Raw genomic sequence first — 4,084 nt, 5'->3', positions numbered from 1 at the left:
TTTAACTGGCAATGTCAGAAATTATTGACCTGAGTCCCCTTTGTTCCTTGTTGACTCAGAGACTTTGTAATGTGCATGCTGCCATGGGAGACAAAGGCTGAGGCTGATTATATTGCTATACTTGCTAATTTAAACTTCCATGTTTATCGTAAAATCTGTGATGGCTTCCTGTTTTCCTCTTCGTCTTTACCTATCACTCATTTTTATTGTTTTTTATTGTCACATAATTTGAAACTCAGCAATTATAATAAAAGTGGAAAATGGTATGATTATAAAGAAAGATGGAGTAAAAGGCAATAATGGTAACTAATTAACCCAAGGCATTATATTTCATACCGATCCTTTATTGGAAAAAAGAAATGTAATATATTTAGTGTTTTTTAACTAGATAAAGGATTCAGAAGTTGCAGGCTGAAAATAATCAACAACTAATGCATATAATTGATTTGTTAGTCCTATAAAGAACAGGGATTCCAGAAAGTGATTCAGGTCTGCAACTTTTTTGTTGAGCTTTTAGATTTACTTTATTTTTATTTAATAGAAGCTGAATTTTTTCAGCAAAAAAATTGTATGGCCAAGACACTCAAGAGCAAAATATTTACTATAGAATGTAAAAGCATTGAAGGACTTCAGCCTTTCCTCGAAATAGTTGCAAAGTCTACCTGTGTAAAAATTCTTAATTTACACTGTGATATTCTTGGCACAGGTACAACATTTTTCTCTGTTACTATGAAATATGATATAAATCCTTGCACATTTTCTAGTTCATTGATGATTCATGATACATTCTATCTATATCAGACAATAAATATTTATGAAACTGTGGAAAATATACTTGTACATGCTAAAACTATCACTAATATTATGATTCAAAAACCCTCTGTTGAGATGTTCTTCTCAAAGAGAAGTGTTAGTCACAAAAGCACTTTAGTTCATGCTTGGTTTATGGATGAATGTTACCTAGCTACAGCCTATAGAATAAAAAACAGAAAATATATTTTGAAGGATTTCTAAGAATGATTTGTTATGCTTTTAGAAAGCATACTTGGCAAGGAGAATTTTATTTTTCCACTGGTTATTGTTGTGCTCTAAAATCACTTGTAAATACAGGAGAAACTTTACACATGAAGAAATGTAACTTACTAAGAACAGAGCAAAAATAAAACAGAAAAGCTAGATTCTTGAGGTCTCATTTTAATAATGAAAGAATGAGCTCAATAGCTGCTTTGCCCCTAAAATTAAGTTTTATGCTGGTTGGCCAGTTTTAGATTGCAAATAGCTCTTTTAAACTGTAAGTTTGGATATAGTCACTTTTCAATTAATCTTTGTTATGATGTATGTCTAGTTTTCCCCTAAAGCCTCATATCACTGGGGCAGGCTTCTATAGTTTGTAAATAGTTCATTATCTAAGGCTGGGATCATGGGTGTGAGTCTTCCTAAGATTAAGGGTATGAGTGCTACATCTGGCCAAGTGTGGATAGTCTGAACACAATATAGGGAAGGGAGAGAGGCTTTCTAGCTGTCACAGCTACTGATCCTCCCTTTGCTTTTGGCTTTCTCTGCCACTGTGAACTGCTGCCCTCTGCCATGCTCCACTCTGTCTTGGAGTCAACTAAATATGGACTTAAACTTCTATAAACTGTGAGCTAATTTACTTTATTTATGAGTGTTGGTTGTTTTGTCCCAGCCATGAAAGAAAAGTAAATGGGACAGTCTATACTATAACCAGAAATCTCATGGATTGCATATCTTTCTATGTAGTTTCATCAAGCAATTTGTTGCCAAAGCAAAGCAAACCTGAGTCAGTTTCAAACTCCTTTTTCTAAATAATGTTGCTAAGCAAAGTTATAATAGAACACATGTTTTAGTTTGATATTTGTCAGAAAAAAAACAGCACTGAGACAGTAATTTCTAAGAAAAGTGCTGATTTTAGACCCACTTCAGGAAGCTAAAATTTCAGTAGTGGACAGTCATGTCTGTGGAAGAACACCTGCTATTTCCCAAGATGGTGGACATTGGAGGGTCAGAAAGTTTATTTATGGAGAAAGAAAAATGTGCAGCACTTCCATAGTAGCTAGTTTACATCCTGACAAAATGACTGCTATGCTTTGTGTCTAGGTGTTCCACCAAAGCCTCATGCAGTCATTGGAACTGCTTCTAGAGTCTGTGATTAATTTATTATCCAATGCTAGGATTATGGGTGTGAGTGTCACACTCACTCTGGAGCAGATGATTTACACGCTAATGTATGCAGGGGAAAGAGGCTAGCTAGCTGCCACAACTGCTCATCCTTCCTTTGTTCTTTACTGTTTTCGGGCTGCCATGAAAGGATGTCCTCTGCCATGTGCTGTTCTGTCTTGGATCCAGCTGTGTATGGATTGAAACCTTCACTAACTCTAAGCTAAATAAACCTTTCCTTTCTTAATTCTGGGTGTTGGGTATTGGTTCCAGCAATGAGTAAAAAGTAAATACGATGAACATACTGCTCCATTTGTGAGTATGACAACCCCATGAAAGAAGACCTCTCATAAGGCCCCATCACCCAACACTGTGGCACTGAAAATATAAGTTTCCTTCAGGTGAACTTTTCTGATATACTGAAAACACAGCAGTGAGACTAGTGTCATGGAGGCAGCTGTGTGGAACATAAGCGAACTCCTAATCCCAGAGTACCCAATGTTCATGGTGCAGATGCAGCCATGGGGATCTCAGGTGAAATTTCAGCCTGAAACTCCCCAGACTTGATGGATGTGACTTGACAGAACTTGGGTCAACTGCTCTTCCTAGAGAACTACAAGTACGTGGTGGCAAAATTCCAAGACAGAAATTAGGGGAAATAGTTCACATACAAACTTTCAGTTTATAATTTGTTTCCTTATATAACTGTAGTCTTTATTCCTATGGTCTAAAGTACAAAAGCATTAGTTGGAAAGTTTATTAATTCTGAAATTCACTTGCTGCTATTTTTGTTGCTAATTGTACTACTATAAATAGGATATCACATCTATCTTAATTTCAAATTCTCCCTTGGGTAATAATTTTGGAAGAGCTGGGGTAATAACCTCACCAAACGCCTATAGCAAAAGACAGAGAACTATGCCAAATGTAAAGCAATATCCCATTATCAATCAATAGAGAAGGCACGATCTTGGGCAGACACAAACAAGGAATCACTGAAAGACAGGATATATCCCTGAAGAACAACTTCTTTATAGAGACTCAGATAGTGATATAGCTACCTACTATCAAAATTTCACAAAAATTATTAGAGAAATCAAAATAAATTTTCTATTTTCTGAAATAGAAATTGACAAGACAAAGGAGTAAAATGTAATCTCAGGCCCCTGGTCAACAAAGAATAAATTCAGAAGATATCAGCATAGAAGAAATCGTAAGTCACCAATCTGAAATCTCTGAAATGATTGCAAAAGAAGTAAAGAAAAAGCTACAAATAGATGTACAGGAATTCAGATCATAAATAATCTCTCAGGTAACAACAACAACAAAAAAGAAAGGTATAAAGAAAGAATTGCTCAACATTTCTAAAGACGTGAATGATATGAAATGGAGCATGGAAAAATGATGGAGATGTTGAATAAGCAACAAAGGAAATTCATGAAACAGACTCAAATAGATATCCTGGAAATTAAATATTCCATTAAAAACTTCAGTACCATTGGAATAAAACTGAAGATTTTCAGACGTTGAGGAAACCATTGCAGCTACAGACCATAAAAGGAAAGATATATTAAAAGTAACAAGGAATCAAAAAATAACAGCACAACTGTAAGATGATGTAAAGATGATCAACATAAGACTAATAGCTCTCAATGAAAAAGAGTTAATGCAAATGACATTAAGAGTATATGCAAGTCCTAGCCCAGGTCCGGTGAGTGTGTGGAGAGCTTCCTGCTACCCTGCGCCAGCGGGACCAGTCCCAGCCCAGGCGCAGCATAGGCAGGACCCTCTCCCACCCCCCCGGGCCGCCCCCCACCACTCCACCTTACCTGCCCCACCCCTCCCACCGAGTAGGAATTTCTGCCAAGTTTCAGGAACCCCCAGACAGAATCCTAGCCCAGGTCCG

This window comes from Octodon degus, unplaced genomic scaffold (assembly GCF_000260255.1).
Source record: "Octodon degus isolate 3935 unplaced genomic scaffold, OctDeg1.0 scaffold00014, whole genome shotgun sequence".
In the NCBI taxonomy this organism is placed as follows: domain Eukaryota; kingdom Metazoa; phylum Chordata; class Mammalia; order Rodentia; family Octodontidae; genus Octodon; species Octodon degus.
The sequence above is the reverse complement of the archived record's forward strand: the minus strand, read 5'-3'. Positions refer to the sequence as shown.